This window comes from Peromyscus eremicus, chromosome 8a, assembly GCF_949786415.1.
Source record: "Peromyscus eremicus chromosome 8a, PerEre_H2_v1, whole genome shotgun sequence".
Taxonomy (NCBI): Eukaryota; Metazoa; Chordata; class Mammalia; order Rodentia; family Cricetidae; genus Peromyscus; species Peromyscus eremicus.
In genome coordinates, this window is record NC_081423.1 from 78,368,185 (window position 1) to 78,378,096 (window position 9,912).

Here is a 9,912-nt window from a genome sequence, read left to right on the forward strand (position 1 = left end):
ACCGCTGGACTGCACTTCACTTCTCCCAGACCTTGTATTTGTAAGCTATTTGTAAGTTACCCCCCAAAAATAAACCTCCCTTTTAACTACGTGGAGTGGCCTTAATACTTCCACCAATACTCTGTCTCAAAAAATGTATATATATTATCTTAGTCATTGTTCTATTGCTGTATGGAGACACCATGACCAAGGCAACTCTCGTAAAAGAAAACATTTAATTGGGGGCTTGCTTAGAGTTTCAGAGGTTAGTCCATTATCATTATGGTGGGGAGCATGGCGGCATGCGTGGTGCTAGAGCAGTAGCTGAGAACTTTACATTATGATACACAGGCAGCAGGCAGAGAGAGCCTGGACCTGGTGTAGGCTTTTGAAACCTCAAACTCTACCCTTAGTGACACACTTCCTCCAACAAGGCTACACCTATTCCAACAAGGCCACACCCCTTAATCCTTCTAATCCTTTCAAACAGTTCCACTCTCTGGTGACTAAGCATTCAAATATATGAGCCTATGGGCTATTCTCATTCAAACTTGTTTTGTTGTTATATTTTGCTTTCTTTTGAGACAAGGTCTCACTAGCTAGCCTGGAACTTACTATTTAGACCAAGGTGGCCTCAAACTCACAGAGGTCTATCTGTTTGCCTCTGCCTCCTGAGTGCTGGGACTAAAGGCATGCATCCTCATGCTCAGCTGGAACTGTATGTTTAAGGTTTTGCTTTTTAAGACATATTTGTTTTATATGTATGAGTATTTTGCTTGCATGTATGTGTATGTACCATGTGAGTATCTATTGCTTGCAGAGGTCAGAAGAGGGCGCCAGATTCCCTGGAATCGGAGTTATAGACACTGTGAGCTGCCATGTTGGTGCTGGGAACCAACATAAGTCCTGTGCAAAGCTGGACTGCTGCGCCATCTCTCCAGCCCCCAAGAACTGTATTGTAAACAGAACAGCAGTCAGGTGTGAACTGAAGGCCAAGGGGAAGTCCCAGGTCCTTAGGATACTCTCTAGAGGTGGAGTGCGTGGTCAGGAGGGTCTCTTATTGGCTGGACTGGGCTACACAACTTGATCTGCTGAGAGGGGAGACTTCCTGGTGTTTCATTTGTTTGTATGTTTGCTTATTGGAGATACAGTCTCATACAGTAGCCCGGGCTGACCTCGAACTCACATCGGTACTTCTGCCTCCACCTCTCAGTGTGGATGACAGGCACGAAATCTGTTCTTGACAAGGCTGGAAGTGTTTTACTGAGATCTTCTCACTAGGTAGCTCAGGCTATACTTAAACACCAGATCCTCCTGCCCCAGCTTCTTGAATGTGGGATTGACTACAAGTGTTACACACTATACCCACTTGTGTTTCCCTAATACCGTAATGAATGTGGCTTTCTGAGCTCAGAGCACAGCTCCCACTTAATGGAATTATGGTGCTGGGTCCTGGCCACAGCATTCCTTCCTCTTGTGCCTAATTCCCGCACGAGCAGGTTAAGAGGACAAGAACGGGAGATGAGGAGACGCCCCTGAGTAAAGTCTTGCTCTGCAGCTACAACGCCATGCTTTTAAGAGGGCAGGCATGAGGTAGCATGGTGGCGCACGCCTTGGGTTCCGGCACTCAGGAGGCAGAGGCAGGTGGAGCTCTGTAATTTGGAGGCCAGCCTGGTCTACAGAGTGAATTCCAGCACGGCAGGGCTTTATAGTGAGAACTTAGAGAGAGAGAGAGGAGAGAGAGAGAGAGAGAGAGAGAGAGAGAGAGAGAGAGAGAGAGAGAGAGAGAGAGAGATTGGGGAAGCAGAGACAAGTGGATTCCCGCAGCTCACTGGGCGGTGTACTGACTTGCTGATTGATCAGTTCTAAGCCAGTGTGAGACCCTGTCTCAAAAAACAAACAAACAAACAAACAACAAACAAACAAAAGGTGAAAAGCATTTGAAGAAAGACTCATCCTCTGGCTTTCACACATCTATACAAACACACAAAAAGAGAATGAACATGATCATTTTGTGAACGGGTCACTGATGGGATCCAAGCCACCCTTCCTGTCTCAGTCTCATAGATCTCCAAGGGTTTGAAGCCTGAGAGGTACCACTGGTTCTTCAGAGTGCACCAGGAAGTCTTTCCAATGGAACCTAGCCTGGGCCCAATGGTGTCACCCAGCAAGGCTGAGAGACTGCACTGGGTCTTTCCCAAGTCAGCCTATCACACTGCCAAGTCCACTGCTTACAGATTCGGATCACACACCCTGGAGCCATCAAATTCTGCCACCATTGGCTGCTTGGCTTCCTTTTAACAGATTTTTCTTTGGTGGTTTTGTTTTGTTTTGTTTTCAAGACAGGGTTTCTTTGTATAGCCCTGGCTGTCCTGGAACTAGCTCTGTAGACCAGGCTGGCCTCGAACTCACAGAGACCCACCTGCTTCCCAAGTGCTGGCATTAAAGGCGTGTGCCACCAAAAATACACCCAACCACAGTTTCCCCTCCCAACACTCCTTTCAGTTCCCTCCCCACCTCGGTGGTTTTATTTTGAAATATCTTTAGATTTTCATAAAAATTGCAGAATTGCAAAAAAAACAGAATTCCCCTCTACTACCCAAGTTGCCCAATGGTAACCTCTTTTATGGCCATGGCATTTATTAAAATGAAGAAATTAAGAAATGGGCATGGCGGTGTAAGCCTGTAACCCCAGCACTAGTGAGAAAGAGGCAGGACGATTACCAATAAGGCCAGCATGTTCTACATAGTGAGTCTCAGGCAAGCCAGGGCTACACAGTGAGACTCTGTCTCAAACAAACAAACACTAGGAGGCTGGAGAAATACTTCAGTGAGCAAAGATACCTGCTGCCGAACTTGAGGACCTGTGTTGGATCTCCTCCAGGTGGAAGAAGAGAATCAGCACTTGAGAGTTTTACTGTGACATCCACGGGTGTCAGAGAGGCCCATACTGATGTGTGCACACGAGTGCGTGCACACACACACACACACACACACACACACACACACACACGCATTAGTACAATGCTATTAACTAAACTCATGACCTTGTTTGGATTTCTCCGGGTTTTTCTCTGACGTCCTTTCTCTGCACCAGGATTCATCTTAAGTTTATTGCCTTTCTTTTTTACTGGGAAAAGGTTTTTTTTTTCTTGGTTAAAGACAACATGGTCTAGGACATCATGGCTGTCTAGAAGTATCTCCATGATCCACAGATATTGGAGAGTACAACATGGACTCCTAAGTCACTGCCTATTTCAGTGGAGACAATCCGCAGTTCCCTCCAGTGACCTACCACTAGAGACCTGTCTCTGGGCTCACCCCAAAGGGTCTAGCCTCAATATCTTTTTAGATCTGTTTGCCTTCAGCTGTTAGTTGTGCTCCGTGACCTCGACCACCTGACCTCAGGAATCCTGGAAGATGGAAAGGCCTTTCAGGGCCGCCGGTCTCAGGGTGAGAAAGGGGAAGCAGTCTGTACAAGGCAGCCAGCCTCCCGAATGTGGTTAGGAGATGCATGGCTCAGGAGATGGAGTCGGAAGGAATGGATAGGAGAAAAGACAGAGGAAAAGTGCCTAGGATGCTTCCTTCAACTGTATCATGCTCCTTGGGCGATGAGTGAATGATGAAGCCACAGGTACAGAGACCACCACATACACGAGTGCTCTCTCTCTCTCTCTCTCTCTCTCACACACACACACACACACACACACACACACAGACTTTCTCAGAGATTCCCCTAGGCATCACCCCTCACCCTCTGCATCCTACTCATATGGTAGCTGATCTTCCCTGACTGGCCGAGAATGCTCAAGAGGGCTGTGTATGTTTGAAAGGAGGCCAGAAACAGAGTTTGTAGGAACCCCCCCCCCCACCACCACCACCACCAGGAGGAAGGCCAGCGAAGGGGACTAAGAGCTGTTGGGTCAGAAAGCGAGAGTGCTCAGCAGAGACCAGGTGGTTGCGATTCAGAGGATCCAGAACTGGGGAGGAGGCGTGTGCTAAGTCATTTTCAAGTTTCAAACTTTTGTTTTCTTTTTGAGACAGGATCTAATGTAGTCGGGGCTGGCCTCAAACTCACTGAGTAGCAGAGAATGGCCTTGAGTTTCTGATCTTGCTGGACCTTCTCCCTCAGCTCCTCAAGTGTTGAGATTATCGTTTGTGCCAGGCCTTGGGGCATGCTAATTCCTCACAACACTAATTCTCCACAACTGTAAAGCTCTCAGGCTCTCAAATGTAAGGCTTTATTCCCTCCCTCTCTACACAGTAAGTTAAGGACCCTTTGCCTCGGGCTAGCTACCCAAGGCTCCAGCTTCCTGGGGAGCGCCTTCCTGCCCGGGGCTTCCCTGTCTTTAGGGCAATCTCTCTATGTGGATTCCTTCTTTTAAAGTCCTTCTTGTTTGCTTTGGCAATTTTTGTTGTTGTTGTTTTTCTAGACAGGGTTTCTCTGTGTAGCCCTAGCTCTCCTGGAACTTGCTCTGTAGACCAGGCTGGTCTTGAACTCAGAGATCCTCCTGCCTCTGCCTCCTGAGTGCTGGGATTAAAGGCGGTCACCACCATGCCTGTCTTGTTTTGGCTTTGAGACAGGTTTTCAGTACCTAACCCCAGGTTGGCCTGCAACCCGTTATATAGTCTAGACTGGCCTCTAACTCACTGTTCTCCTGCCTCAGGCTTCCAGGGGTCAGGATTAGGGGTTCAGTTTTAAAATTTCCATCTTGACTGGTGAGATGACTCAGCAGGTTAGAGACCTTGCTGCACAGGCCTGATGACCCAAGTTCAGTCCCCAAAACTCACAGTGGGAGGAGAGAAACGACTCCTGAATGTTGTCCTCTGACCTCGGCAAGTACTCCTTCCTCGAACATGCATGCCCACAGTCATAAGCACACATCACACACACCCCCACATAAAAATAGTACAATGTTTTTTTTTTTTTTACTTTTAATTTTGCATGTGTAAATGCTTTGCTTGTGTGAACTGTGTTTATGTCTGTTGCCATGGAGGCCAGAAGAGGGTATTGGGTCCTCGGGAACTGAAGTTACATATGCTTGTTAGTTTCCATATGGATGCTGGGAATAGAACCTGGGTCCTCTGCAAGAGCAGCAAGCTCTCTTAACTGATGTTTCTCCAGCTCCAATTAAATTGTTGGGTTTTTGTTTTGTTTCGTTTTGTGTTTCGTTTTGTTTTCCGTTTAAGGATTTCAGACTCCTTGAGGGCAGGGGTCAAGGCTTGCTTTATCTCATTGACCCTAGAGGGTGCTGGTCAACATGTGTGAAAGGAGTCTATGTTCTGCAGTTCACAGGCTTACTGTGTGCCAGACAATGTGGTAAGTGTCGCACATACATTATCTTACCTGCAAACGGAAACCAAGACAAGGAAGGGACAGCCTTGGGAAGGTAGACTCCAAAACCAACTTTGCTGGTGCCAAGGGTGCTGCCCTCTGCTGGTGACTTGGACTGGGACAACATGCTACACAGAAGGTATTCTGTAGTACCTTCCAGAAAATTGAGTCAATCTCTCTCTTCTTGGGAAGAAAACCATGAGAAGGGACCTCTCAGACTCTTATGAGAAAAGAGAGGTTCCCTCCAAAGCTACAGGGGCTAGGAGAGAGGAAGAAGGGGGCCAGAGAGCTGGAGCTAGAAAAAGAACAGGAAGATGATGGGGAACGCTAGTTGAAACCAACTTTTTAGCCGGGCGGTGGTGGCGCACGCCTTTAATCCCAGCACTCGGGAGGCAGAGGCAGGAGGATCTCTGTGAGTTCGAGGCCAGCCTGGGCTACCAAGTGAGTTCCAGGAAAGGCACAAAGCTACACAGGGAAACCTTGTCTCGAAAAACCAAAAAAAAAAAAAAAAAAAAAAAAAAAAAGAAACCAACTTTTTAAAAATAACATACATCGGGATGGGGGAGATTGCTCAGTGGTTCAGAGCACCTGATTCACTTGCAGAGGATCTGGGTTTGATTCCCAGAACCCACATCAATGCCCTCTTCTGACCACCTAGGTGCACAGGCATGCATACATGCAGGCAAAACATTCATACTTAAAATAAAATGAATAAGGAGAGAGAGAGAGAGAGAGGAGAGAGAGAGAGAGAGAGAGAGAGAGAGAGAGAGAGAGAGAGAGAGAGAGAGAGAGAGAGGAGATGATCCAGGTGTGGTGCATGCCTACAATTCCAGCCTTCTGTTGGAGGATGGAGGCAGGCTATATTGTAGTGAATTTCAAGGCCAGCCTGGGCTACTTGTCTCAGGAAAAAACCAAGCAAACCAAATAAAAGATACTTATCCTTAACATGTGAGAATACATTCTGATATTTTTTGTAGGTGTTTTGTTTTAAGATTTATTCATTTTATTTATGTGTGTGTTACCTGTATAAGTTTATGTGCACCATATGTATGCAAGTGCCCTTTAGGGGCCAGAGGGCATCAGCTCCCTGGAACTGGAATTACTGGATCCTGGGACTGGGTTTCCCTGTGTAGATCAGACTGGCCTCAAACTCACAGAGATCCACCTGCTTCTGCCTCCCAAGTGCTGAGATTAAAGGTGTGTGTCACCACCGCCTAATTCAGATCATGTTTCTTAAACTTATATTTCAGTGGGGTGTGTGTGTGTGTGTGTGTGTGTGTGTGTGTGTGTGTGTGTGTATACACTAGTTTTTGAGGCAAAATATGTTATCTGACTGACAATCTTAGTACCAACAAATAAACAAAGCAACAGAAAAGCCACACTTCAAAGCTCCTGGCCTGCAAAGCTGAGCTGGAAGTGAGGATTCACTGCGGATGAAAACAGAAGGCTTGACTCTATAGCGTGCCATCTCCCCCTGAGTGCAGAAACTTCTGACACCACAGCAGACAGAGGTCTCTGAGTTCCCCGGACGATCTCCATGCACCAGAGGTTCCATCACTCAAGACTGTTCCGTTGATGGACAGCACCAATTGCTAGAATGTTCTTCCTAATTGTCCCCCAACTTCCACCCCTCAGTTCTCATTCTCTCCCTCTGTTGCAATCCAGACTAGAAATGAATAAGTGAATACATTAAGTAGCTGTCAGTGTTCTCGAAGTTTTCCCTCACTGCATTAGCATTTCTTCTTTCTAGTATCTGAGCTTCTAGGACTTCACTAGCCTGCTCGTCTTTTTAGGTCAGCATTATTGAACACAGCAGACAAGTCCAGACAGAGACGAAGGGCTTCTCCCCCTCCTCTCGCTCTCTCACATTGTGTGTGTGTGTGTGTGTGTGTGTGTGTGTGTGTGTGTGTGTGTGTGTGAAGGTCAGAAGACAACCTCTGGAGTCAGTTCTCTCCCTTCCTCTTTGTGCAAGTTCCCAGCCGGAACCCGGGTCACCAGGACTGTATGGCAGGTGACTTCACTCATGAGCCATATCACTGGCCTCTTTCTTTCTCTGACAGAATCTCATGGAGTCCAGGCAGTCCTTGACCTTTCTGTGCAGCTGAGGATGACCTTGAACGTCTGATCCTGCTGCTCCTACCTTTCAAGTGCTGGGATTATAGATAGGCAGGTGACAACACACCTCCCTAGGACTTTTCTGTTTGTTTTACGAATTCTCAAAACACTGACAGGCAAAAGGCACCACTGTTATTCTTTTACCAAAAGAGGCTTAGAACATTCAAATTGATTACCCAGATATAGCTAGCCAATGGAGGGAGGATGGGTTTATCCAGATCTTCCTATGACACCTAGACGTGGACTGGGCTTGTAAATGCATCCTCACGTCTAGTAAAAGCAAAACCGTATTGCTGGATAGCTTTTTGTTTTAGACAAAGTCTTTTTAAAATTTATTTATTTATTTATTTATGTAGAAACAGGGTCTTTTTTCCATCTCCCTAGCCGTTTATTTATTTATTTACTTACTTACTTACTTTATTTATTTATTTATTTTATTTATTTATTTAGAGACAGGGTCTTTCTCTACCTCCCTGGCTGTCCCGGAACTCACGATGCTGACCAGCACTGCCATCAGGCAGCTGTGTGGCATCCAATCGAGCTCTTTAATGATCTGCCACATCTGCCATGTAATGGCTGTTTGGGGTTTCCAAAGCGAGGTGCCCACTCAAGTCTGAGGCGGTTTTCCTCTTGATTTTTCTGTTTACAAATGTGTGTGCACGTGGCTGTGAATGCGGAAGTGAGAGGTCAGTCTCAGGTGTAGTTCCTAAGGCATCTTTCACTTTCTTCTTTTAAAAAGACAGCTTCTCTTATGGGCTGACCAGGGAGCCCCCAGAGACCCTCCCGTCTCTGCTTCCCCAGCGTGGAGAACTATACACAAGTTCTGGAGATTGAACTCAGTTCCTCATCACTGTGTATAAGTACTTTTCCGGCTGAGCCATCCCCCCTAGTCCATGGCTTCTTTGCTATTTTTCTGCAGCAGTTTTCTCACAGGTTTTTAGAATTTGTTACATTTATTTACTTAGATTTCTTTATCACTTGTGCATTACACATGCAAACCCCTATTCTGTGGCTTACTTCTCACTATGCCAGGACACTGAGGGCCTTGCACACGTTACCACTGAGCAACAGACATGCGCTCTTTCTTATTGGTATCTTCTAATAAGAGCATAGACTGGCACACTCATCTCGTGAAGCGTGACACTCTTGGGTCTTTAATTAAGGCTTTGTTTAAACTGAGATGCAGGTATTCCCCTAGGTTGTCACCCCAAGCTTCACGGCTTTCTTCACATTCAGGTCAACAATTCACGTGGGATTTACTGCTGTGCTTGGTGTAAATTAGAGAGGAACCCGATTTCATATTTTTCCATATAAACACAATGCTCCGGTGTCAAGTAGGTCCTTTCCCCTACTCTATTGTGCCAACTTTTATTATTATTATTTACATTTTCTTTCCGGGACACCTTTGTTATAAATTGACTACTGTCCATAAGGGTGGGGCTGTATCTTGGTTCTCTATTCTATTCCATCCGTATGTCTATCCATCTGGATATTATCTTAATTTCTTTAGTGTACTGTTGACAAGCAGCTTTATTCTCCGGGAGCGCAAGTCCTCCCTCCTCTCATGCTTAGATATTTTTTGAGGCTGGGATGGCTCATTCAAACGGATCCATTCGGACGTTTTAAAGAGTGCGTGGGTCGGGCCGGGAAGAGGCGTGCTCTGAGGATTAATAGGAGAGTCAAGCCAGGCTCCTTTTTGTTTCCATGGCATTCTCCCAAGGGTGGGAACCTACAGCCACGGTGCCAATCACTCTGTAGGGAGACCATAATGCGTCAGCAGGCTCCCTCGTCACTTACCCTACAGGGAGAAACACATCTCAAAATCCAGATACGAATCCAAAGAAGACAATACTCCCTGCACACATCTTCCACCCTATCGTAGAGGTGCGCCTTTTCCCGCAGGTCCCACGGCCTCGTGCGCGCGCTGCTGCAGGGGGAACCCTTAGCGAGGTCTGTCCTCCGCTTGGAGAAGCACCCCATGGACGGTGAGAAACCGTCCTGAGCAGCTGTACGCTAAGGGACTGTTGTCTAATTGGAAAACGAGCCTAGCTAGGTGAGCAACGCTTAACCAAGACCAAACCGCGGGTCTCTGACCCCGAAACGCACAAGCCTCCGGGTACCATTCGCTTGTGACCAATCAGAGGTCTCCTAGCGTCACTTGCCCGCCCCCTAGCCCTGTCCGGCCACTTCATTCGCTGCTCACAAAGCAATCCCGCCGCGCGTTCGGCCCACTAGCCAATCAGAGAACACGGGGCGGGACCTTCCAGGCGCATTGAGTGAGGCCGTACCCCGCCAGGAGAGCCTCGGGAGCCTTCGAGTTCTTTCGTTTTTCCCTCCAGGGTAAAGTTATGTTCAGTCTTCCATCAACACATTTATTTTTTTCCGCCTGACTCGGCGCGCGTGCGCAGTGCCACCTAGCCCAGGCTGTTCCTGAAATGTAAGCGTGTTGAACCCGGGGGAAGCCGAACAGCCGTCCTGCAGGT